Raw genomic sequence first — 27,190 nt, 5'->3', positions numbered from 1 at the left:
CCAGGGTGATTGGCAAACTGGTGGTTGGAAGGAGCCTAGGCTTGTCTGGGTTCTGGGCTCCCCTCACTTTACAGATGGAGAAACTGAGGAGGGGAAATCATGATAAATAACCACTAGCCTTCGAGCCTCTCTAATCAGCTTGCAAAGATTCTCACAACCGATAATTTCTCCCACTCCCAGGAACCCTGTGGGAACCCTGTGAAGCTGGCTGGACAGATCTTATTATCTTTCCAATTAATGGAGGCCCAGAGAGGGCAGCTGACCACACCAGGGTTGAAGTTAAAGCAAGAACAGAGTTCTGACAAGAATGGATCCCCTTGTTATCTTCCCTTGCCCCCCACTTCCACTGGCCTAAGGGATGGAAAGGAGATAGGAAATCAGAGCAGTCTGCCTCCAGTGAGTAGGCATCCCCTTTGTGACATCCTTCCCCATCAGCCCCCCAGGGTCACTGTGGTCACCTGTTTTCTTCATCCCTCCATCTTCACCTCCAGTCACATGTTGTGGAGGGTGGGCCAGGTCAGGGCAGCCCCAGGCACACAGGAGGGTGCGCAGAGCATGGCTGGATGGACTGGTGTCTGAGAAATGTGCACATGGTGGGCATGGCCAGAGCTGGTGGGAGCCCAGGGGCTGAGAAAGTCTGTTCATGAGAAATAAAATGCATCTAACCCTTCCTCCTACCTGTGCCCTCTCTCCGGAGTGGGAAGCCTGCTGGGGAACGTGTGATTTTCTGTTCATTTGTAAGCTGGGCGGCCTCTGCTGACGCCAGCCTCACCCCTCCCTTTGGAGTCCCTCCTGCTCTGCTCCCCCTTCTTTCACCCTCACAAGCCATCCCAGACCTCTGCCTTCCAGAGCTTCAACCTTCTGGGTCCTCGGTTCCTGCTGGTCGTCTGGAATCCTCCAACACTGGGAAAATGGGGGCCAGGAGGAACACTCCCAGGCTCTTTACTTACTGATTTGCAGCTGTCTCCAGCAGAGGGGCCTGGCCTTCATGAAAGGCTGTCCCTCTGGTGGTCTCTGGACTCCCTCTGGCAGGGGTGCCTGCAAGGGCCCAGCTAGCTCAGGCATCCCGTCCCTCTGTTTCTCTCCCTTTCTTCAGATCATCCCTCCAGTGGCACAAGGCTTCTCCATGTATATACAAACTGCCCAAACCTTTCCCATCCTTGGCCTAGAAACAGGTCTCTGAACCCTCCTGGCCCTCAAGCTACTTCTCTCTTCCCATCAGCAACAAGTGTCTGAAAACAACGTCCTGCCTCTCATTCCAACCCACGCTGTCCAGCTGCCTGGAAAAGCCATTCTGCACACCTGCTTCAGCTGAAAACTCCTACTTGATCTTCAAGGTCTGCTTGGTCATCTCCTCTTCTAAAATGCTGGGGTAGATGCTATCCTTAAATGGCTACTCCCCTTTTCTTTGCCTGTGGGCTTTCTCTGGCATCACAGCATCCAAGTGGAGAGGACTTACATCCCACTGGGACTGGTTGGGGTTGATGGTGAGGGTCAGTGGTAACAGCTCTAGCCTCCCAGCCACCAGGAAGATGTTACCGAGGTGTCTCCATGCAGCTCCTCATAGGTCCCCAGTGGGGCTAAGTCTGCAGCCCACAGAGGCAACCACTCAGCAACACTCCCTCTGTGGCTTTTCTGCCCTCCCTGTGTCATTCTTTGCACTTCCTCACTGGGCTTCCTGAATTGGACCCTAAATGAGCTACTAGAACTCAGACCCTTATGTTGGGTCTGTTTTGGGGCCCCCACTTTAAGATAGACATCTTCATCACTTACCCCTTCCCAAGGGAGTTAAGTGCTCTGATGTCCTTTCAGACACTTCTCATGACAGAGTCTTCCTCTGGGACAAGACTGGGCTCCCTGAGGCTAAGGTGGTGTCCTTGTCATCCAGTGCATCAGTCCAGTGAAGAGATGCTTAATAAATGTTTCTTAAGAGAATGAGAAAGTGAATGAACGCATGAGTGAATGAACAAAAATAGTTGTTTCTCTAGGGTATCTAAGCTGGGTGTCTGCTGGAAGAGGTTCATGCCCATGTGTCTGGCCCTACCAGAGTCAGCCTCCTGACCACATCAAAAGGTCTATAAACTGCACCTCCAGCACCCTCAAAGCCTTCACTCTGTTACCCCAGTCCACTGTTCACAACAACCAATCTCTGTATAATCAGGACATCCTCCTGCTAGGAAAAGTCTCCAGACTCAGCAGGAGGTTCCAACTCCAGTTAAATAAAGGTTAAATAACCAAGTAAAATGCTATTATAATGTGATATAATTCAATGTCGCCTCCCAGAAAATGTCACTTGGGAGAGATAGATTTATCCCAGCTGGACTCCAGGGCTCATTCAGAAGCCTTCGGACAACCACCTATTCACAGCTGATGAGAGCAAGCCCTGGAAAATGGTAATTTCTACACATCAATTTATTGAGCCCACACGCATGGGTTGGGGCTTCCGGCAGGAGGGATTAAGTCATTGCAGGGGAACTGAAGTCCCTGCTGCCAACTGAGATCAACGGAGTTGCACAGACCACATTTAGTTTTGATGTCCCTGGGGGGTGAGATATTTGAAGCACATCCAGAATACCCAGGTCTCAAAACCCTGGGCCAGTGAAAGAACATTCTCCAGGGGAGGTAACTGAGGCCATGTATATGGAGTCATTGGCAGACCTGCGACTCTGAGCCTGAATCCATATAGCTCCTGCCTTACCCACGGCTTTTCTGAAGAGGAGGCTAAGTAAGAATCACACTGAAAAGACAAACAAACAAACAAAACCCTGAATCTCTTCATAGCCTGTGTGATGGATGGGGGAGAGATCTGGTGTTGGCCTCCCCACCAAATCTCTTCCCTTCCCTTGGTCTGTTTGTTCATCTATACCAGGAGAAGGTTGATGATGTCTAATGTTTTTCTACTTCCAAAAATATGTTACTCTGGGCTTCAATTTCTTGTCTTTCAAGTGGGCATAATGTTCTACTTCCCCAAATGTTGTGAGGGTCAGATGAGAATCAGAAGCTTGTTGGTATAGCTGTTTGAAACAAACTCTAGCGCAGTATGTCGTGCCTCACATATCAACAGCAAAGTGATGCTTGGAGGAGAATCAGGGCCACATTTGAGCTGCTGCAAAGGGAAACTAATTTATTAGGTCCCAGATAAGAAGGTCTAGACACAGGGGAGGGGTCTCAGGCTGAACTATAGTGCTTGGACTCCTTGAGATGTTCCCTTTAAAATGAGAGAGATGTTTAAGGCAAAATCCTCTTTGCTGCCAGAGCAAGTTGGATGGAATCACAGATCAGAGGCTCTCTGTCCAAGGATACTTGGAAGTTCTGGGCTATGGGCAAAGATCTGGGGTGGAGGAAGGGAAAAAGGAACACAGAGGAGGAGGTCAGGGCAAGGACAATCTCCTTTTGTGGTGCAAAAACTGACAAAAGTGTGACCTCTTGGGTCAGAAATGCCTGAAACCAAATGCTGGATCCATCACTCATTAGTTAAATGACTGAGAGAAACTCACTTTTCTAAACCTCAGTTTTCCATGACTGTGAAATGGAGGATGAGAATGACACCCGTGTGGCAAAGTTCTCAGCACCACACCCAGCCCAGGTCATTTTTAGCAGTGGTTGCAATAGCAGCAGGAGTAGTTACTATAAATCGATGAAGTGATGTGTTCCCTAAAGAGGGGACGCAGAAGTTATCCTACCAACTGTGGGGATAGAAGGAGAAAAGGCCATGGTTTTGGAGAAGAGCAAAAGGGTTGGCCCAAGCAGAGCGAAATCTGGAGCGGCACAGAGATCCAGACTATGCAAGTGAAGGAGTGCAGTTAACAGCTTTTGATTATGTTAATGATAGTAGGAATTATTCATATCAGTCCAGCAGCAATTATATTAGTGGCAAGAACAGTTATGAATCCGTGTTCTAATGGTGGCTATAATGAGTATAGTAATAAGAAGCTGAAGGCTAATTCCATCTAGTAGATGAATCAAGAAGAAATTTAAATGGAGAATTACGAGTGAATCATTGTTCTGTGTACAATTGCAAAAAGAAAAGAAAAGAAAAAAAAAGGTGACAGTGTTAGAGCAATGGGAGAGAGGAATTCAAATGGCTCAGCCTGACAGTGAATGACTACCCATGAAGCTCTGAAAGTAAAATTATGTTCCCAAAATTCCACAGAGAGGGATAGTGGATCCCAGACCCAAATTCAGTTCAATCTGATACCAAAACTTCATCCATTTGTCAAAGTTGATCAATTTTGAGTCTTTGTCAATGACTGACCTCCCTTGCCCAGCAAGAAAGGACCCAGAACAGCTCAGGACAGAGGGGTGTGGACATCCAGGGTGAGATTCTTTTCAATGTTGATTGGGCTATATATAGGATATACAACCAGGAACTATGGTTTTCAAAACTAGAATGCAGAATTACTTCTAAAATGGGGGCAAAACCCACATACATTGCCATACGGAAGTTATAAAGTCGTTATATTATTATGGGGGTCGTTATAGAAGTGCCCTTAGAGATCATAAGGTGCACCCCTTCATTTTAAAGACAAAGAAGTGGAGATCCAGGTGGCGAAGATAACTTGCCCAAGGTCATGGCGTGAGCAAATGGTAGGAGTCAGGGACTAGATTCATATTTTTTTGAACTTCCTCCAGTGTTTTCCCCATCGTGGCTTGACAACATTCTCTACGCATTTGTAAACGTGCAGTGGTCTAGATAACATACTGAGTAGATGCAATGAGCTGTGTTTCCCACGTGTCTTGACACCATTAGCCAGAAGATACCTGGTTATCTTCCTGGGCTTAACAAAGCTGCTACCCCCCAGCCCCGCCTCAATGGGGGGGGGGGGGGGGGTGTGACTCTGTCCGTGGTGCTGAAAGAATGTTTCAGAAGCTGTATTCCCATCATAATTTCCCTATTCTGTCCCTACGCTGTGAAAGATGAATGGAGAGTAGAGGGGCTAAGTACTACTGAGGATGATGGAGTGAAATTTTTTTAGTCAATTTTATTGCATTATAATTTACAGGCAATAAAGATTGACACATTTTAAATGTACAGCTCAATAACTTTTGACAAATCTATACACATGTGGATTACACTATTCTAATTAAGATATAGAAAGCTGCCCCATGTCCTTTGTCTGCCAATCTCTTCCCACCTCTCCCCATCCAGTATGGTGAGGTATAATGGGGCAGAACAGGTATAGTGGGTGGTAGGACCATGGGAGAGGAACATGCCAGTCAGATAAGTCTTCCTGGGGAGAATGAACTTGAATCTAATACGAGTAGGTGTTAGCCAGGCAAAGAGGTGATGGGAGAGAGAACTCCAGGTCTGTATACTGGGTTGGTGTTACTCTTGTATCTAACTCTTTTAAGCTTTATAGTTTTGAATGAGAAGAACATTTCTTTAACTCTCTGCAATCGCATCTCACTTATACACTATTATCTTGAAGCCATCCAAGCTCACAGCTTTGTTTATGAAAATAACAGCCAAAAAAAAAAAAAAAAGAAAATAACAGCCAACCTTTCTTCCCAAGGGCCAACTTTTATTCTTCAGTGGCTATACCAGTGAGGAAAGGAGGAAAAACAACCCCAATCTACCTTCCACCTAGGGAGAGGGGGATTGAGCTGGGCTGCTGAAGAGTAGAGTAAGTCACATCTGCCACTATAGACCCTAAAAGGCTTTTGGAAAAACAGACCCAAAATGGTTCCTGAGAAATTTGAAAAGGTTTTAGATACATATGTACACATACACAGACATCAAACTATACACATAGAAGCATGTTGACATGGTTACCTATAAGTAGATGTACATTCCCACATTCATACCCTGCCGTACACACACAGATGCACATATGTATGTGCACCTTTTAAGTAACACCAAATGACTAAACAAATGGGGGCATTTCATGATGTGACCCTGCTTCATGATGTGATCCTGCTTCCATAAACTGTTAGCTCCAAGTAGCAGTGAACCATGGGAATTCGATGAAGTCATTAATTGTGAGTTTGGGCAGTCACTTCTACTTTGGGTCCTTTAGGTTCCTCATCTATAAATAGAGGTAGGAGTAGGAGTGGGTGAGGGTAGATATTGGATTGACTGATTCCTTAAGACCTTTCCAGCTCTAAAAAAAAAAAAAAAAAAAAAAAGAACTTTCCAGCTCTCACATTGCAGGACTGTACCTGTAAAAAGAAGATAACAGTAGAATTTTCCTTGGAGAGTTGCAGGAAGATTACATGTAAAGTGCTAGATATAGGGCAAGGTATGGTCAGTCTTTTTAATCTTAGCCATTCTGCTAGGTGAATTTCATATCTCACTGTGGTTCTAATATTCATTTTCCTAATGAATACGACTGTGGAGTATATTTTCATGTGCTTGTTTGCATCAACTTTGCTATATCTGCTTGGATGAGGTATTTGTTTAAATTTTTTGACCTTTTTAAAAATGCGTTGTTTGTTTTCTTATATGGAGTTTTGAGAGGTCTTTATATATTATGGATACATGTCTTTCAGCAGACCTGACTTGCAAATATTTTCTTTTTCAGTCTGTGACTTATCTTTTCATTCTCTTTAAAGGTGTCTTTCAAAGAGCAGCATTTTTTTTATCTTGATGAAGTCCGATTTATCAGTTTTTTTTCCTTTTTGAATTGTGCTTTTGAAGTTATATCTAAGAAATCTTTGCCTAAGCCAACATCATAACATTTTTTCTATACTTTCTTCTGAAGCTTTATAGTTTTATGTTTTACATTAACTATGGATCAAAGTTCTCTCTCTCTCTCTCTGGATATCTGATTGTCCCAGAATTATTTGTTGGGAAAATCTACTGCTTTTCAGCTGAATTGTTTTACACTATTGTAAAAAAAAAAAATCAGGTGTTGGTATATGTGTGGGTCTATTTCTGGCCCCTATTCTATTCCATTGATCTCTCTGTCATTCCTGATGCCAATATTACACTGTCTTAATTACTGCAGATTTGTAATTGGTCTTGAAACCAAATACTGTTAGTCCTCTAACTTTAAAGTTTTTTGAATATTATAGGTTTTTTTGCATTTATCTATAGATATTAGAATAAGTTTGTTAGTATCTGAAACAAAAGAGACTATTGGGTTTCTGATTGGGATTGATTGCATCTATTTAACAATTAGGACAAAACTGATGGTGTTTTATAGTTTTCAGTATACAAGACTTGTACATATTTCATAAGACCTGTCCTTAAAATTTTCATTTTTTATGCTATTGTGATGGTATTGTTTTTATAATCTTTATTTCTTTTTTAAAAGATTTTATGTATTTGAGAGAGAGAAAGAGAGAGTGTGTGAGCAGGGGGAAGGGCAGAGGGAGAGGAAGAGGCAGAGAATCCCAAGCAGACTCCACATTCAGTGCCCAGTCCAATGCGGGGCTTAATCTCAGGACCCTGACATCATAACCTGAGCTGAAACCAAGAGTCGGATGCTTAACCAACTGAGCCACCCAGATGTGTTATAATCTTTATTTTTGATTATTTGCTGCTAGCATATGGAAATACACCTGATATTTGCATATTGATCTTGTATCCTGCAGTCACTTACCTATTAGTTCTACTTTTTTGTATTATAAATTCCATCAGGTTTTCTACATAAATGATCAAGTTGTATGTGAATAAAGGCAGTTTGGTTTTTTCCTTTTCTTGCTGAGTGATTTTAACTTTTTCCTTGTTTTATTGCACTGACCAAAGCTTTAGTATAATATTGAATAGCAGTGGTAAGAGCAGAAATTTTCCCTCTTCCTGATTTTAAGGGTAAAGCATTATGTCTTTCACCATGAGTATGATGTCAGCTATAAGGTTTTTGTAGATGTCCTTTATAGGCTGAGGAAGTTCACTTCCATTTCTTGCTTACCAAGTTTTTATTAAGAATGAATGTTGGATTTTGTCAAATGCTTTCTCTGGGTCTTTTAAGATAATCATACAGTTTTTTGTTTTTTTTTTTTGCTTGTTTGTTTTTAGTTTGTTAATATGATGAATTACATTGATTGACTTTCAAATGTTAAACCAATTCTTCATTCCAGGCATAAGTCCCAATTAGTTATGATATATTATCCTCTACATGTATTCCTGGATGTGAGTTATTATAATTTTGTTTAGATATTTTACATTTACCTCCATGATAAATATTGTCGTAGTTTTCTTTTTGGTTTCAGGTTTTGGTATAAGGGAAATGATGGCCACAAAGAATGAATTGGAAAGTATTCACTCATCTTCATTTTGGAGAAAAACCTCGTGTAGACTTGGTATTATTTCTTCCTTAAATGCTTAGTAACATTCACTGGTGAAGCCCTCTGAAGTTGGATTTTTCTTTAGGAAAAGATTTCTAATTTCAAAATATATTTAATAGGTTCACAACTATTCACATTACATATTTCTTCCTGAGTGGACTTTGTTAGGTTATCCTTTTAAGGAATTATAATCTATTTCTTCTAAGTTGTCAAATGTATTGGTTTATATGAACTTATTGTTTATAATATTCTGTTAATTTTTTAATATCTGGGAAATCTATACCGATGTCACTTCTCTCATTTCTGATATTTGTAGTTTGTGTCTTTTCTCTTTTCTCCTTATCAGTTTGGCTAGAGGCTTGCCAGTTTTTTTGATCTCTTCAAAGAACTAGCTTTTGCTTTATTGGTTTTCCCTGTTGTTTTTCTGTTATTTATTTAATTGATTTCTACTCGGATCTTAATTAATTCCTTTATTCTCTTTACTTTGGGTTTTGTTTGCTCCTCCTTTTTCTAATTCATAAGACTGAATCTGACATCATTGAGTTGAGACCTTTTTTCTTTTCTAGCATATGCCATTTGTGATACAGTAAAGGCCCTAAGTACTGATTTAGTGGCATCTCACAAATTTTGATACATTGTTTCTAATTTCCCTTTTGATTTCTTTTCTTTGACCTATGGGCTATCTAGAAATGTGTTTAATTTCCAAATAGTTGGTGGCTTTCCAGGGGGTCTTTCAGTTATTAATTTCTACTTCAATTCTATTGTAGTTAATATATTTGTATTGCTTGAATCCCTTTAAATTCATTGACACCTTTTTATGGCCTAGATTATGATTTATCTCAGTAAATGATCTATGTGCATTGGTAAAAAAAAAATGTGTATTCTGCTATTATTTGGAATTTTCTATAGCTGGTGATTAGGTCCAGTTGATTATGTTGTTTAAATCTTTAAAATCTTTTGCTATAACTTTGAATTTCTCTATTTCTCTTTGCCATTCTATCAGTTTTTGTTTCATGTATTTTGGTTGTTATCGGTTGCATAAACATTGAAGATTGTATATTCTCCTAGTGAAGTGACTTCTTTATCGTTATTAAATTATCTTCTTTGCTTCTGGTAATAATATTTTTCTTATATATACTTTGATACTCATATACAATTCTAGCTTTCTTTCAATTAATGCTTGCAATTAATTTTCAAACATTTTACTTTTAGTCAATATATGTTTTTATATTTAAAGTGTTTTCTTTTGTAGATGATAACTAGTTGGGTCTTTCCTTTTTACCCAATCTGATAACCTCTGTCTTTTTTTTTTAATTTTTATTTATTTATGATAGTCACACAGAGAGAGAGAGAGAGAGGCAGAGACATAGGCAGAGGGAGAAGCAGGCTCCATGTACCGGGAGCCTGACGTGGGATTCGATCCCGGGTCTCCAGGATCGCGCCCTGGGCCAAAGGCAGGCGCTAAACCGCTGCGCCACCCAGGGATCCCCATAACCTCTGTCTTTTAAATGACATGTTTGGAGTATGCTGGGTTATTGTGAGCATCAGCATATTCAAAAATAAATAAAATTTAACTCCCCCTCCACACTTCTTCAGCGATGTCTATTGCACAGCTTTTAATCATTTATACTTGGCTCTCCATCATGTCCCTCTTCATGGCCTTTATTACAATACATCATATAATATATACTTTCATATGGTTCCTGTTTGTTACTTTTCCAACTAGCAACAAGTACCAGGATGGAAGACACTAACAAATAAGTTAATGAATTAGTGTTGAGTGAGTGATATCATGTTCCATGATGACTCTTCATAACCTTATAATCCTGTACACCCCCTCCCCCAGGCTATCTCCCTTTGCCTGACCCCTGGTGCCCTCAAGAGAGGAACCTGAATCTTAGGCTGGCAGTGGGCCTGAAATGGACAGCCCACACCTCAACCTAGACCTACCTCCTGAGGTCTCCCCACCTCTGCCTTCTCTGCTCTGGTCTATGAATACACACACACAGGTCCTTTCCCTCCCAACACCCTGAGAAGCAGTCCATACCACCAAGCGGAGCAGAGCAGTGGGCTTCAAGTTGGCCCCCACCAATTGGCTTCACAATTTGAGTCTGTTCTCTGGTGGAGAACACTTGATCATTGCCCTCTCCCTTGTCTCCAACACACACCAATGAACAGAACAAGGAAAGAGTCCCAGAGCTGGGCTGCCAAGATTAGCTGCAGCTGAAAAGTAAAGACTTGAGCTTTTGGTGGATTTTTTCTCCCCAGCAGTATAATTATGGCTCAAAATCACTACAGATTCTGCGTGATCTGAGGCCTTTGTCATATACCCTGTGTATTATAGCTCCTCCAAAATCTCTTCCTGTTGCTCTAACTTGGGGCTGGAGTCTTCAGGAGGCTCTTGGGGAGGACAGAGGCACAGCAACTAGTCCCTGTTAACGTCACACATGGTCCTGACTGTGGGAGGTTAGTGCAGGAAGGCACAGTTCCCACATTGACTGGTCAACAGGCCCATTGACACCTGCTCTGTGCCAGGCCTGTCCTGGGTTCTGGGCCTGCAGGGCTGGCTTGGTCATCACCCCTCCCCTTGGGTTGCTCAGCCGGGGGCTGGTGGATGAATCACCAGTAGAGGCCCAGAAAGGGTGCGCAGGGCCTTACAGTCAGACAGGTGGCTCAGTTAGGCTAGAACCCAGGACCCCTAATGCCGGGCTACCCGACCAGGACTTGCATCCAGGTGCCATGCCAGTGTTAGGGGTCAGGAGATGTTTCCTGGGGAAAGATCTTCCCTCATGATAGGAACTGTACATGGAGGTGGAATCCAAAGGAAAGAGGTTTGGCCAACCCCACCCCACCCAGGTCCAGGCACCTGCTGGCCACTCCTTTCCCGGCTCCACCCAGTGCTCTCCCCCAGGAATGCCCTGTACCAGTGAGGAACTTTCCACTTGAAGGTAACAACAAATGGGCTGAGCAAAAGGGAATCTGCTGGCTCAGCTGAGAACAGAGGGGTAGGTCTACCCAGAGCCTATTTCTTTGACGTTGTCTCCTCCCTGCCTTCTTCCCCAGGTAGCCTTCACCCCTGGCCTCCAACACCTGCCCTCCACGGAGCCAGGAGAAACGTGTAGGCGATCTCTGTTGGAGGAAAGGGGAGGATCCCCTTCCCAGAAACCCTGGCAAACAGCTGGCCTTTCACTGGCCTGAGCTGGGTCACCCAGCTGAACCAGTCAGGTACCAGAAGGATGGGCATAGGCTGACTACTTACAGCAATCGGGTCCCACCCCTGGAGCTGGGGGTGGGTCGCTCAGACCCATGTGGCTGAGAAGGGCACAGGGCAGATCCCCGAAGGCGAGTCTGGTGGGCTTGGTGGGAGGAGATGAGGGGAAACTGGGGAAGCAGCAGAGCGCTGTGACACAGGCCACCTCCTGAGCTGAAGAGTAGCATCCAATCAATGAGAAGCCCTCCCTGCCACTCCGGTCCCACCTGCCCTGTCCTGCCTTGTGTCCCAGCCTGAATGGCTTGTAGTCCCCACAGCCCACCATGCTGGCTCATGATGCCATTCCTGGGTCCTGACTGTGCCCTCTCCTGGGATTCTCTTCTTTCATGACACGTCAGATCCCTACTATGACCCTGAGAACCACATAACTGGGATCATCCCTGTTAGGGGTTCCCATGACCTTTTATACCCACTGCCATAACATCACTTGCAACCCTGTCATGTTAGGTTTCCGTGTCTGCCCTCCCCAAATAGGTGTGCCCTCTCCTGCTCCCCACACACAGCTTGTGAGTTCCTGGAAAGTACAAGCTGAGTCTTAATTAATCACTCTATTCCCAGCCTCTAGCCACTACCTAGTTTAAAGAAGAAACTCAGAAAAGATTTGTTGAATGAATGAACATGCTATTTCTGTTGAATACCTGGTTGCTGTGTAGATATTTGCATTTTTACAAAGGACAAAATGGCAAGCCAAAGTGATGAAGCTCCAGTGGTGAAATTTCAGGCACCAGTGAGCTGGGCCTGGAAGCTTCTTCAATTGTTTAGTGCCTAGGGGAGGAAGTGGCTGTCACAGCAGGTGGAATCTTCCATTCATTGCTTTCCAGTGCAAAATTAGGAAAACAATCACATTGTCTCTTGAAAAACATTAATGTGTCATGGAAACAAATGTGTTTCCCTTTGGCTTTCTGGAAGAGAACACTTCTCTAGTCCTTGTCAGGTTTTCCTGCGGCGGGCGGGGCGGGGGGGGGGGGGCGGTGGTTCCAATCAACAGAACCGCCTTCCTGACTTCCCTGTGGGCTGTGAGGGTGGTGCCCCGGCTGACTCTAAGGTCATCTCAGCTCTCCTGACCTCACAGCCACCGGTCCTCCCTGCCCTGCCTGGGTGTGAGGTGTCTGATGTTATCTGGGAGTTGAAGGAGCCAGATTCCACAGCTCACACATTTCCACATGGAATGCACTTCTTTGGCTGCTCTCCTGAGTTGATCTTGGCCCATTCTGATCACTGAGTCCCTCCCTGGTCATCTGACCAAGCTCCACATGCAACACCTCATTATCCCAATCCCTTTGTCTGTCCTCCTCCTAAGCTGTGATCTTCCCTAGGCCTAACTGTATCCCCAGCACCTGAAAGCAGATGTGTCAGTAAGAGATTATGGAGGGAAAGGACCGATGAATAAATGTATAAAATCACTGCACCCCAATCCCTTCCCTACTACTGTTGTAATAGCAAGAGTAGCACCAGTAATTCTTTCACTTCTGGAATATATACTACAGTGCCAGGCCCCACAGCTGGCCCCCTGGATGCATCAGTTCTAACAACTTCACAATCTTCTCAATAGTTGGCTTGATTATTAGGTCCATTTTACAGAAGGAGGCACACTGAGTTCAGGGAGGTCAAGGATCTCATTCAAAGCAAACTTTGGACAGAGTAAAGAAGCCAGGATTTGAACTTGAGGATGTCTGGCTCCAACCTTCTCATTTACTAAGGACCTACTATGTGCCAGGCACTGTCCTTGGTCTGGGGATACAGAAGGAAGCAGGACAGGCCTGGCCTTTCTGTCTCCCTGGGATATTGTGTGCCCCCTCTCCAGGAGGGAAGTGGACTCCTAAGGATACAGATGGCAGCACTGAGTATTGAGGGGCGCACGCACACACACACACACACACACATACACACAAGCTCACCAGGCCTTCAGGGAAGCCCTCAGGCATGGGAAATCCCAGCCTCCATTCCTGAGGAAGGAGCTGAGGTTCAGAGAAGCTCAGGAGTTCACCCACACCCACTGGCTGGGAAGCTGGGAAGCAGAGCTGGGGCCCTAACACCTGGTCTGGGCCTACCTCACCCCTGTCTCCAGTCCTATAGGGGTTAAGCCTCTGACATCTTGGCCAGGGTGGCTGTAGGACAAAGTAAGGATGAACTTAAGGAGAACTTAAAAACAAATTGGATCACATCACTTCCCCCAGTCATACTCTGGACCAGCACCTGTGAAGTCCTTCGTGGCCTGGCCGCGCCCTAATCTCTACCCTCATATCAAGTATCTCACTCTCCCTCCCTGCTCCCTACCTCCTGCTCCTGGCAGTTCCTAGAGCAAGTCCTTCTCCTGCAGGTCAGACCTGGAACGTTCTTCTCCCTCTCTGTCCCCCTCGTCCACCCCCCACAGCACTCTCCATATAGTAGACAAAAGCAGTATGGACACTCCACACAAACCCAGTGGCCGGGCACCCCAGCTTAAACTTCTCTCATGGCCCCTACTGCCCTGGGATAAGCCACTGGATCTTGGCACAGCCACATGGTCCCTCTTGACCTGATCCTTGTCACATTCTAGCTTTTCTCCATGCCATAAGCACCTTCCTGCTTCAGGGCCTTTGCCTAGGTGGTTCCTGCTACCAAGGAAGCTCTTCTCTTTCCTTTCGGATTCAGTTTAAACTGAATTTCTTTTTTTTTTTTTTAATAGAGAATTTACTTTTTATTTGTTTATTTTTAAAGATTTTATTTATTTAATTGAGAGAGAAAAAGAAAGTGAGTGAGAGTGAGAAGGAGAGAGAATTTGAATCTCCATGCCCTTCGATTCAGGGCTTGAGATCATGATCAACCGTGAGATCATGACCTGAGCTGAAACCAAGAGTCAGATGCTTAACTGACCGAGCCACCTAGGTGCCCCTAAACTGAGTTTTTTAAGTGAGGCCTTCCCTGGATCCTGACCAAAAAAAGCTTTGGTTCCTTCCCTTCATGTTCTCCCATTCTCTCCCTTCTAAGGAACACCCTAGTTTCAATGATATTTTCATCTGTTTATCTATTTACGTCTGCCACTCCCCTGGACTCTGCTCTGTGTAGGAACAGGGCACATCGTGTTGTATGCTTTGTACCTAGCACATAACTGATTTGAAGGTCTTAAGTATGGCACAAATTATAAAAGGGCCTCATATAACGGGAATTGGCAAAGCTTGGAGCAGCAGGCATCTCAGCACTGCTGCCTAAAAGTAAAACTGTCCGATCACTGTGGAAACCACGCAGACAGTTTCTTTTAAGAGGTCAAACATCTGCCTACCAGAGGACCCAGCTATCTCCACCCAGGCTCTTCCCTGCAATGGAAGGAGGCATCTGCTCCTACAAAGGTATATTCCTGAATGCTCATTGCACCTTTGTTTGTAATGGTCCCATATGTCCACCAACAGGAGAATTTGCTTTTCTGAACAAATCAAGGTGTATCTATACTATAGAATATTCCTCAGCTGTGAAAAGGAACAAACTATTATACAAACACCAATGTGGATGAATCTCAAAATTATGAGTGACTCTATGATTTGATTTGTGAGTCTAGAAGATGCTCGCTAGTCTGTAGGGAGCAAACAGCTTGGTGGATGCTTGAGGGCATTGTAGGAAGCTGGCAGAGGGGCACAAGGAAATTTAGGATGGGTTGGATATGCTCATTGTGCTGGTTGCGGTGATGACTACAGGGGTGTAGACATTTGTCAAAGCTCTCAAGCTGTGTTCTTTCGATATATGCAGAATAATGTAGACTGATTTTATTGCAATAAAGCTATTCTTTTTAAGTTGAATACCCCCAGAGAGCCTGAACGAGACTGACACAATGGGACAGGCTCCTTTTCCCCAACACACGTGGGACCCACTGGTGACCCTGTTCACTGAAGGTCGGGATGTCTCCATGGTGACACACGCAGGGACCTGACAAGTATTTAACCCTGCTTGATTCCACTGATCGCTTCTCCCAGGAAGATCATAACATTTTGACACCTGTGACAAACTTGACGACTCAAGTCTATATCAAAGACCAACTGACATGCCAGGCAGATCCCACCTGTGCACTTTGGGTGGGGGGATACCCATACGAGGCCATTTCGTCTTGAGCTTGTCAGAGAAGCTGTTCCCGGTGGAAAGAGGTGGGGAGATCCTGTAGGTCATGGAGAACCTGGATGCACTTGGTTCATCCTGTGATTTGCGAGCCCCGATGGTAGACAGCTGCCTTCTTGATTGGCTGTGATAGACACTCACGGGTTATTCTAAGGCATCCACCGTCCTATTGTTTGCCGCCAATAGGCAGCCTAGCAGGGGCCCAGAGCTGTGGCCGGCACCTGGACCCGTCCCCTTGCAGGGGCCCTGGAGCCTGGGCTCAGTACTTCAGTCCTGGGCCCCAGTCCCGCCTGTCTTTTCTTCTTTTCCTGCCACCACGCAGGGAGCCTGAGGAGCTGATGAGGGCTTTTCTGCTCCTTCTGCGAGGCTTGCCTCTCAGCCTTTTAAATGGCCTACCCTTGTCTTTGCCCATGGGGCTTGGGCAGAGCAGACCTGGGCCATCAGCTCAGGGGTCTCACGCTCACCCTCCATGGCTGAGGGGGGCTGCAGTCACAGCAGGGAGACCTTTGCTTCCTCTAGATCATGTGGAAAAAAGACACCTGAGCATTCGACTTTCTAGCACCCCCACCACTTGCCTCACAGCTGCAGGCGACAAAACCCTGTCTATGAAGGGGAGACAACTTTTGTGGTGCAAGTGACCCTGCCCACCAGGGCACACGACGGGCCTCAGACAATCAGAGCCCCCCACCCCGAGATTTGATGTGTGGGCATGTGGCGGGAGACTTGTCTCTCTGGGATCATAGCTCATGGGACCTTGGAGACTTGGGTTGCTGCCTCTTCCTGGCACTGCACAGAAAGCCCACCTGAGGGGGCACCTGGGTGGCTCAGTGGTTGAGCACCTGCCTTTGGCTCAGGTCATGATCCTGGGGTCCTGGGATCGAGTCCCACATTGGGCTCCCCGCAGGGAGCCTGCTTCTCCCTCTGCCTGTGTCTCTGCCTCCTTCTCTGTGCCTCTCATGAATAAATAAATAAAATCTTAAAAAAAAAAAAAGCCTGCCAGAAAAGGATGTCAACAAAGGGAAGTGGAGCTAAGAGAAGGAAGGAAGCAGGACCCTAGGGAGAGGCTTGAGTCCCTGCCTCCAGCCATGCCTAAAGCCAGCACCGTCCCCTATATAAATAGTTACACCTTTTGCTCCAACTATTTGTGTTCTGCTCCTTCCAGTAAAAGGTTCTGCCTACAAGCAGCAAAAGGGCAGACTCAAGCTCCAGAAGGGAAGCCAGGCCCAGAATCTAGAAACAGAGAAGCCACACAGCTGAGCTGCCAGTAATGATGGGCAGTGTCACGCTGGCGAGGGCGCAGGCTGTAGGCCGGGCGAGGGTCATAGTCCCAGTGTGCCATCTGCAAAGCCTGCAGAGGCCCCGCTCCACAGGGCCTAAGGAACTGTGTCTGGTTGTCTCACTCATACACGTTCTCTGCCTGCCCCTTGTGGGCATTTGGGGTGGGATCTTTGGTAAACGGAACAGCAGTTTAGTTCTGGGATCAGAGAGTCACAGAATCCTAGACTCAATTACAGCCTAAGACATTTAGGATTACAGAATCTTAGAATTCATTACTTCATCAAAATTTTCTGAATAACTCCTTTGTGCAAGGTGCTGAGCTGAGTGCTGGGAATTTGAGCTGCACAGCACATGTATCGTCTCTATCCTCAGAAATGATCTGTTCCGGAATCACAGAAACTCAGAATAAACAGGTTCAGGGGGATTTCTCAGCTTCACTTACTAATTCCCCCCAGAGGAGAAAGGAAAATTCAGGCTTGTGGAAAGATTGGCCTGGGAGGGGAAGTTACAGGGAGAGTGAACCAGAAAGGAATAGCTCTAGAGCCTAGACGGCTACAGGGACCCCATGGAAGGGGGACTCCAACACTTGCTGCTCAGACTCCTTCCCCCAGAAACAGGCTCCCTGGAATGGTGGTGTCCATGAACAAGTCCACTTCTGGCCAAGCCATTTTTTTTCTTTAAACATTAGAGAGAGCACTCTCCCAGGTTCTATTTTTTATTTTTTTTATTATTTTATATATTTTTTAAAGATTTAATTTATTTATTCATGAGAGACACAGAAAGAGAGAGGCAGAGACACAGGCAGAGGGAGAAGCAGGCCCCATGCAGGGAGCCCGAAGTGGGACTCGATCCTGGGTCTCCAGGATCACACCTTGGGCTGAAGGCAGGCGCTCAACCGCTGAGCCACCCAAGCGTCCCTTAGGTTCTATTTTTAAATGCTATGCACACAATACCATCAACAAAATAAGCTATGTGGCTTTTAATGTTTACCTCTCTTAGTTTTAAGTCCAAGATTCTATTTTTTATAAAACAAGAATTAAGTGGGCTTTTTCAGCCAAAGCAACTCAATGGTGCAGAGAAACTGATAATGAGAAGTAGGGGCCCCTTGAACTTCTCACCTTGAGTTCCGCTCAGCAGAGGGAACCACTTTCAACTGGTTGAGCTGTTTCTCCTACCAGCATCCTCGTAAAGCTACATAATACGTTTGTCCCGCTGTCTCCCGGCTTCCTGCTATGACGAGCGAGGCTTGAGCTTGTTTCTATGCCAGCACATCTCCCGGTCTGCCAACATTATTATATTTTTAGTTCTTTGGGCTACCTTGGAAATTTCAGGTAATGGGTTCATACATTTATTTCCCTACAAATAAGGTTATAAGGTTTAAGATAATAGGGGTCACTATTTACTGGCCCATGTAACCAGAAAACATGGGGGGGGTAGAACTTGATTCATTTGTGGCTGGATCTGGGGTTCCCCCTCCTTTCTTCATTTTCCTATCTCTGCTTTCTTCTGTATTGGCCTCATTCTCAGGAAGCCTTTCTTCACACTGTGGGGAAGATGGCTTAAGTGATTTGGCTTCTGTCCCTTGCTATGAAAGGTTCTGCTTAAAATAAGCTACACTTACGGGTCAAAACCATATTCCAAAAGGAAAATGAGTCCTAGAACTGAGAAGCGCAGTGTGTTTGCTAAGGCCAAGCCCCTAACCGCCCAGCCTCAAAGCAAGTATGTATTTATTTATTTATTTATTTATTTATTTATTTATTTTCTCAAAGCAAGTATTTATTAAGTGCTTATTTTGTGCTTTGGGGACTGCACTATGAGCCAAGATCAGCACAGTCTCTGATATCATGGACGATCTACTTCAGCAAACAGGCACTAAGAATATCATAAGTTAATGTGAATTCGTAATCATAATAAATACTATAAGGGAGAAGGGTGGAGTGCTAGGAAGGCATATACGTAGGGGACCTTGTCACAGAAGGTCAGAGAGGACATCCCCGGGGGATGATGGTTGAGCTGAAACTAAAGGGTTAAGGGTAATTGGGGAAAGGTGGGTCAAGAGAGCACTAGAGGCAGAAAGAAGAGCCTGTGCAAAGGCTCTGTGGCAGGAAGAATTATGCCACTCGCAGAGGATTGAAGATTCCCAAAGACCTCCAGAGTGGATAGTGGTGGGGAGCGTGTGAGGCATTGTTTCCGGAAGGCACAGGGCACAGGTCTGAATGCACAGGGCCTTTCAGGCCAACTTAGAGGATCCATTCTTTAGCCTAAGAGAGAGGGAGCCAAGGAGCAAGGCAGGGAGACTCAGAAGAAGGGGCACAGAGGACCAGTTCTGTATTCTGCAAAGATTTCTTGCCTGCCACATTGGGAACAGATCACGATGGGGAAGTAAGAAATGGAACCTGGGAATCCTGCGGGTGAGAGCAGCTGCTGCTGGACAGTCACCCCCACTAATTAGGGCCTTCCTGCCTGCCCTGGCTGCACCTGCCCCCCAGAGTCAGCAGACAGGAACCTCCTTCTTCTGGAAGAACCCAAAATGTCTACAAAATAACTTCTATAATGTCCAAGAAAAAATCCCAAGTTACTCGAAATATGAAAATGTGAACTAAAATCAGGAAAGTGGCAATCAGAGGAGAACCATCTCAGGATGATCCAGATGTTAGAACTATGAGACACAGATTTTTTTTCGTTTTCCTTTCTTTTCATATGGCGGGGGGGGTTGGAGGGAGGTACAGAGGGAGAGGGAGAGAGAGAGGGAGAGAATCCGAAGCAAGCTCCATGCTGAGTGTAGAGCCCTCCATGAAACTTGATCTCATGAAATCAAGAGTCTGACACTTAACTGACTGAGCTCTCCAGGTGCCCCGAGACCAATTTTAAAGCAGGAATTATAATTAAACTCAAGGTGGTAAAGAGAAATATGCTCAGAAAAATGAATGGAGAGGCACCCGGGGGGCTCAGTCCGTTCAGCGTCTGCCTTCTGAGACAAGGTCCCCTACGTATATGCCTTCCTAGCACTCCACCCTCGCAATCCCAGGGTCTTGGGGTGGAGCCTGGCATCAGGTTACCTACTCTGTGGGGAGTCTGCTTCTCCCTCTCCCTCCCCTCTGCTTATGCACTTGCTCTCCTCTCTCTCTCTCTCAAATGAATAAATAAAATCTTTTTAAAAAGAATAATGAATGGAAAGATAGACATTCCCAGCAGTGAACTAAACCTGTAAAAATGAACCAACTGGAAGTTGTAGAGCTGAAAAATACAGTATTTTTAAAAAGCACTAGATAGATAAACAGAAAATTGGAGATGAAAGAAAGAATCAAGAGATTAAAGATGCATCGACAGAAATTTCCAATCTGAACGGTACAGAAATAAAGATTAGAAAAGAAAAAACAGTATCTCAGGGACATGTAGAAACCCTAACATATATGAGATCGCAACTTCAGAAGGGTGTGTGTACGTGTGTGCATGTGTGTGCGTGCTGGTGCACGTGTGCATGCACATGCATGTGCAGGTGCGCGTGTGTGCTGGGGGCTGCAGAAAAAACTATTTAAAGGAATATTGGCTGAAAACTCCCAACGTTTGGTGAAAGAAAAAATATTTACAAGTTGATGAATCCCAGCAAACCCCAACCAGAATGAATTTAAATAGAATTACACTTAGGTGTATCATCGACAGATTGCTGAAAGCCAAAGTCCAGAGCATTGCGAAAGCAGAGATGGATGGCATTACACCCACGTGAATTCACCACCGTGGCAAACACTGCGGAGCCGGGGAGAATGACAGAGTGCCCAGCTCCGACGAGAGGCCAGGGAGGCCACAGGGTGGTGGCCTTACATCTTTAAGGCACCATCAATCCCGTAGTCGCTATCATTCAAAGGCCAAAGTGAAATCAAAACATAAAAGAAAACTCAGGGAATTTGTCACCAGTAGGAATGAATTATAAGAAATCCGAAAGACCGAAGTTCCTTCGGCTGAAGAAAATGGTACCAGATGGAAATGCAAATATTCAAAGAAGTAACGAAGAACACCAGAAATTTTAAATGTGGGAGTAAATATGAGGCGGTATTTTATTTTATTTTTAAAGACACATTAGATTCCTTACAGCCAAAAATACGGCATCACGTTAAGGGATTTATTACTATGAAGCTGCCATGCGCACGACACAATACGGACACAAGGTCAGCACTTAGCGTGTATTTTGTGATCTTCAGATCAATAAATTTTAAAAAAATGCTAATAGGTATCGCTGAAATGCCTGTAGATAAATACAAATGGAATTCCTAAAAATAGACCCAATTAATTCAAAATAAGGCAGAGAAGGAGAAACAGAGAGGCAAATTAACAACAGCAAATACCCTACAAGAGATGAACAGGGGATCAAGAATAAGGCGCTAAGCCCTCTCCAGCCACATCGTAGCTGTGTTAATGTTAACAGACCAAGCACTCTAACGAGCAGAGCATCTGTTTCTCGAAACCTCTCCTGCCCTGGAAAGTGGCCCAGGGCATGGTTCTGCTCCACTTTCACCAATGAGAAAAGCTCGTGCCTCAGACCAGCAGGTGGAAGTTAGAGCCCAGGATGGGAACTCGAGCCTCCCACTGGCCTCCAGTGGGCCCTGCTGCCCTCCCCCGGCTCCCATACGAGGAGGGCTGGGGGTGGTCAGGAGTCTCGTGCTTCTACCCCACGCCTCCCCCCCTGGCTGGGACGGAGCTGCCCATGTGCCAACCTGAATCACCAGTAGAAGAGAATAAGCTTCAGTCTGGAAAAGGTGGATTAAGGCTTGTCGAGGGGCTCTTGACGGGGGGAGGAGGATGATGAGAGCAGAGGAGGATGAGCCTGCAGAGGAGCTGGTGGGGTAAACGCGGGCGATAGCAGTCGTGGAATTGTGGGGCCCCGCAGCCCTGGGGGCGGTGAGGAGCTCTGCGTCTTTGATGTGTCTGCGCCCCCCACTCTGGGCACAGGACTTGAACCTGAGCCTGCGCCCAGCACTCCGGCCTCCCCCTCGGGGCTGGGCAAGGGCTCAGAGGATGCCCGGGGCTGGTCCTGTGGCCTGGAGAACCTGGCTGGGGAGCTGCTTGTTCCTGTCCACGCACAGCCACAGTGAGACGTGCAAGTTGGCGCTGCTGGGAGGCAGTGAGCGCTCTGCGGAGGCGTCAACAGGGGGTGGGAGACCAGCCCCGGGGCTGCTGGAGTCACAGCGGTGGCCAGGGAAGCATCAGGAGGTTCTGGGTTCAGTCTCAGCTCTGACGTCCCCCTGGGGGCTCTGGGGCCAGTCATCTGGGACCAGGTGCAGGTGTGGTGGCCAAGTGCTCTAGGCTCGTGAACTCACTGAATCCTCACAGCAACCCTGTGGGGGAGGCACTGCCACCATCCCCGTTCTACAGATGCAGAAACTGAGGCCCGGTGCAGTGTGGCAGCTTGCCTGGGTCACACACTGGTGAGTAGTGGAGCCCAAGTTCGCAGCCAGGCTGAGTCTGGAGGCCGAGGCTCTCACCACCCCGCCCGGCTGTGGCTGTAACAGTGACGGTGACAATGGGCAGCTTGGACCAGAGGAGTCCTCCCTCATGCAGGAGGGCCAGGTGCTGCTTGAATCCTCTCCTCCTCACTTGACCACTTTTTGCCCTACTTTTTTGCTCACGTCTTTTGCCCCAGGACAGATGGGAGGCCGAGGTCCAGAGCCATCGAGGATGTGCTCCGGGTCACTCAGGGCACGAGGGGCAGAGACAGGACTTGAACTCAGGCTCCTCTGAACCCAGAGTCTTGTGCTGTCTGTGACATCAGCACCTGAGCCCGGTGACAAGGCCTGAGTCTGGGGCTCAGCACCCCTGGGTGATCGGGAGGGAAACTGGAGAACATTTGGAAGCGTGAGGTGCTTGCTTTCATCTCCATTCCAGGAAGGCCGCTCTGCCCAGGGCCTACTCACCCCCGGCTCAGCAGGTGGAAGCCCAGGCGTCAGGCAGGTGCTGGCTGCCAACCAGCCGGAAACCATCCTCCTCCCGAGATGCTGACTGTGTCCCCGAGCCACACAGAGGTGCCCCCATACTGATCGGGTGCTGACTGAGTCCCCTGTGCCGGGTCCCCAGGCAGGGCCTGATCCACCCACCCCAGTGGCTGCTCCGAAGGCCAGCATCCCAGGGACAGCTGGGCTCAGTAGGCTTAGTGCTGTGTTGGCTGATTCTAATACAGGCATCAGAGGGGCCAGACTTGGGGAAGCTCTGGGATTTTGCTTTCTTTGCAGGCTGCAGGACAGCAGGGAGCAGGGATGAGGACCAGGAGCGGGGCAGCCAGAGCTGACTTTGCCTTTTGGAAGGAGTGTCTTTTAGCCCAAGGGGGTGGGAGAGCTGATGGTGGGCACATAGGCTTCGGGGTGGGCACTGTACACCCAACCGGGCCCCTGCCGCATCTCTCCCCCTGCCAGCCCACGCCAGCAGCCGACCCCTCCCACCTTCTCTCTCTTGCAAGAGGAAATGGGATCTCTCCATCTCGATTTTGTCTGGGAGAAGAAAGCTGTGGCAAGACCTCTGAGGGTCCTCTCTACGCCCCTGCCTCAGCAGCTCCCATCTGTTTGCAAACTCCAGGAGTCCAGCTGGGGACCCAATGTCCCCAGCACTTCTGGAGGAGTGACAGCTGTGACCATTCTGCATAGTGGACATGGGGCGGGGGTGTCCTGGGATCCTGGATGAGCAAACCCTTTAACACAGCTCTTCTGGGCCGAGGTCCAAGATTCCTGTCCTGAATGCCCACGAGCCTAGTGTGACCCTGAACAAGTCACTTCCCTTCTCTGGGCCTCCGTCTTGTCTGTAAGGCAGGAAGGCCCTGTGATCCTGCATGCCCCCAGCGGGCAGAGGTGGCCCACGGGATGTGGGAGTAGATGTACCCAGAGTCTAGCCCTGGTGCTGCTTCTCCGGGAAGCCTTTCTTGGGGACCCGGTCAGAGGTCAGCATCTGTCACGTCTCCCTCTATGCCACGGGCATTCCTGTGCGCACCTCCCCATGGCTGTCACCCCTTCTCTCCAGCCCCCAGAACCTCTCCTTCCACAGAATCAGCCCTCGCAGGACCCGAAGCAGAGCCAGCTGCCCCATGACTGGACATCTGCTCCAGCCAGTCCCATCCCATCGGAGCTGTTCTTGCAGACATGGGCCATGCTAGGGGTGGCTGGGTGGATGCGGGGCTCAGCTGAGAGGTCAGGGCCTGGGCAGAGGGATGGAGTGGGCTGTGGACAGCAAAGGGGAGGCCACTGGGGCTCCGGGGCTGCGGGATGCAAAATAGATGTGAGTCTTTTTTATTTTTATTAAAGATTTTGTTTATTCATGAGGAGACACAGGGAGAGGCAGAGGCACAAGCAGAGGAGAAGCAGGTCCTACGTGGGGAGCCTGCCACGGGACTCGATCCCAGTACCCCAAGATTATAACCTGAGCCCAAGGCAGATGCTCAACCACTGAGCCATCCAGACGCCCTAGACGTGTGTCTTCACAGGCACATGAACTCCATGAGTTTGACCCCAGTTGGGAGGAAGGAAGAGTCATGCAAAGCTGTGAATTTTGAGGGTCTTCTTACTTTATGGTCAAGTCCCATCTGTCCTTCCAGACATGCTGTCCCTGATGCTCCTGGAAATGACACCTCTATCTATTCCTTAAAATTCCTCAGCACCCTTGAAAGTCCAGCCTTCCTGAAGGCTGCCCAGACCCCCCAAAGCCACACATTGCCCCCTCTTGCCCTGCCCCGGGGTGCATGGAGAGGGAGCGAGGTAGAGCCAGGCAGGCAGGGTTTGCACCCAGCTCCTCCCTGCCTGGCTGCGTGACCTTGGGCGAGTCTCTGCCCGTCTCCGAGTCTATTTCCTCATCTGACCACATTGGTGCCTGACGCATAGAAGGCACTCAAAATATGTCGATTTTATTCTTCCCCCTATCGCTGTCTTTTTATTTGCTGCTTTGGCGCCCACAATCTCCCTGGTTACAAAAGGGGGTGCGAAACGGTAAGCATCCTAATTGTTCAACTTCCTTTAGCCATATATCGAATGTTCGTTCCCTTCCCTCTCTCCTGGGTGCTGGGGGTGCAGGGAGGAGCAGAGCCCAGCCCCGTCTGAAGGCTCGCAGCGCCTGCCCCCCCCCCGCCCCCCCGGTTCTGCACAGCTCGTGACAAGGGAGCCTGGCAGGCTGGCCCCAGGGGCACCAGCCTCGAGTCCGAGGTGAACTCCAGGCCGTGTCTGGACTCAATTAAGCTTAGACACAAATGTGCTGCAACAAAGATAACCTTAAAAAGGAATTTTTTTTCCTTAAAAGGAATTTCAATTTTTACTCCAATCTCTCAATGAAAATGGAAGAGGAGCCAATTTATCGTCCCCTTGAGACTTCCCAAAGGCCCATCCCTCCCCTGGAGCAGCGGCCAGCTTCTTGGCTTCTCGCAGGCCAGCACCCCACCCCACCCCACCCCACTCCCCAGTTGTCACCCCAGCAGCACCACAGGGCTTGGCTTGGCTTCTCTGCTACTCTGACCCCTTCCCCGTCATGTAGGTGACCTCCCGCTGCTGCTCCCCTGCTCTCTCTCACTCCACTACCGGTTCTCTTGATTCCGCACCCCAACATATAAAACCTATCCCACAAAGACGGTGTCCTCCTCAGACGGCAGGAGAGGAGCGAGGGGAGACGTGCAGGGGGCGGGTGGGAGTGCTCTCGGGGCAGAGAGGAGGAGATGGCTGTGAACACACGCACGGTGACACGTCGCGTCCTGGCCATGTGGCGTCTCAGTCAGTAGCCAAACCTCCCTGCAGCCCCAAGACTCTGAGGGTGTCTGAATTTTGAAGTTGAGAACTCGCTGGTGGTCACTAGCCTGAGGGATCAGGGACCGTCTCCCCCTGGTGACTCGTCAGTTCCCCGATGTCTCCAACGGCCTCTGGACATGTCCGCTCCCGCCACGGCAGGAACCTTCTCAGGAGGTTCTTCTCAGCTATGCCAACGACCCCTCTTCTCAGAGCAGTGATGTGGACGCCCCTCACTGTGACTGTCTCTGGCACCCTGACCCCACACACCCCAGACCGCGTAGCTCCACTGAGCGTGATGTATTTTCCCAGAATCTCCGAGGGTTGTCGCACCCGCTGGGTCACGGGTTGGGCAGGTGGCGTGGGTGTAGCCCTGACACCCACAGTCCAGCCAGCGGAGCAAAGGGCTTTTGACCTCTGAGTAGAGCCATTCGTCTCTTGATGCTCCTTCATTAATTCAGAAACCCTCCGCATGTCTGCTCTGTGCCCCCACCCTGGGGAAATCCTGGCCTTCAGAGGGTCCCCCGGCTGGATGAGGAGGCAGGAGGGGACACACCATGTATGAAGCAGTACGCAATATGCTCTAATGACAGGAGCCTGCCGATTGAGCCTGGGGTCAGAGAAGGTGGCTGGGGTCAGGAGTCCCAGGCTTCATAGGTCAATCAGAGCCACAGGACTTGGTTTACCTTCCCCTCCTCTATCCCTTTTCCCTCTTCTTATACAGACTATGATGCTGGAGAGACAGGTGACCCAGACATAGCGGCTGCCCTCATGGAGCTCGCAGCAGTAGAGGAGAGATGCACTGGACGCATCACTGCCCACATCATTAACTCATCACTCTTGGGCCAAGTGTCACCCAGGAGATGGCCTGGAGGCTCTGAAAGAGACACAATAATATAGATTGGCCTGCCCAGTGAGGAAGAGCCATGGGGACCGGGAGGGTAATCTAGGCAGAGAGAAGAGCACGTGTAAAGGCCCTGTGGCGGGCGGGAGCTTGGTGCATTCCGGGAGGCTGAGAGAAGGGCCTACATGCTAGAGGGCAGAGGGAACAGTTTGGAGAAGCCCAGGCCTGACAGAAAGTGGGGAAGGAGGCGGATCAGGCTGAGTTGCCCATTGGTGAGGCTTCCATACCCTGGGCCCGTGGCTGGGTCATCACTGTGCTATCGCACACTCCAGGAGAGGCCTTCTCCGGGCCATCCTCTGTGCTGGGTAACAAGGATTCTGGGAATGACCTCGACCTTGCCCCATTGATCCCACACTTCACTACCCTGTCTCTGACTCTGCTCTTGGTACTTGCTCTTGACATTCTGCTGACATTCTCTTGACATTCTCTCGTCCAATAGTCAGACCTGAAAACGGGAAGGATGACACTACCGCCCTTGCAAAGTGGTTGTGAGGAGTAAATGAGACAGCGTGGGGAGAGGACAGAGTCCCATAAACCCACCTGCGAGGCTCCTATCAGCCTCTTGAGCCACATCTCACAGGGCCCGAGTTTTCTCCAGAATAGCAACAAATGTGCTTTGGGCAGGCAGGGTGTGCCCCTCACACAGCATGAGATAATGACCCCCACAGATGGATGGGC

General features: G+C 48.0%; 1 long non-coding RNA gene across 1 annotated transcript; it reads right to left on the bottom strand.

Annotated features, from left to right (window-relative positions):
* Positions 1 to 464: 464 nt before the first annotated feature.
* Positions 465 to 11,772, bottom strand: LOC118353958 (uncharacterized). The gene is made up of 3 exons (XR_004813699.2): positions 11,489 to 11,772; positions 1,774 to 1,925; positions 465 to 637 (listed from the first exon to the last, which is right to left on the bottom strand). It is a non-coding gene; the product is annotated as an uncharacterized LOC118353958 (long non-coding RNA).
* Positions 11,773 to 27,190: the final 15,418 nt, after the last annotated feature.

This window comes from Canis lupus, chromosome 2 (genome assembly GCF_003254725.2).
Source record: "Canis lupus dingo isolate Sandy chromosome 2, ASM325472v2, whole genome shotgun sequence".
Lineage (NCBI taxonomy): Eukaryota > Metazoa > Chordata > Mammalia > Carnivora > Canidae > Canis > Canis lupus.
The sequence above is the reverse complement of the archived record's forward strand: the minus strand, read 5'-3'. Positions and strand labels throughout refer to the sequence as shown.